The sequence below is a fragment of the Danio rerio genome, chromosome 7 (assembly GCF_052040795.2).
Source record: "Danio rerio strain M-AB ecotype USA chromosome 7, GRCz13ab, whole genome shotgun sequence".
Classification (NCBI taxonomy): domain Eukaryota; kingdom Metazoa; phylum Chordata; class Actinopteri; order Cypriniformes; family Danionidae; genus Danio; species Danio rerio.
The window spans coordinates 79,712,501-79,712,709 of record NC_141027.1 but is presented as its reverse complement, the minus strand read 5'-3'; positions in this window follow the sequence as shown (position 1 = coordinate 79,712,709).

Here is a 209-nt window from a genome sequence, read left to right as displayed (position 1 = left end):
ATAGTCGATGGGGTGAGTGAAGAGCAGGGGCGTTATTGTCGCGGATGTAAATTTAATATCTCTGTGGGCCCCCAAAATGCATGGGCCCTTAGAATCGTCCTAACTTTCCCTCCCTTAGCGGCACCCCTGGCGTGAACTTAATTGATGTAAAATGAGGACTGCAAAGTCCAGCTTTTTTAATTAGGTGCTCACTCCATTAAGCTCTTATG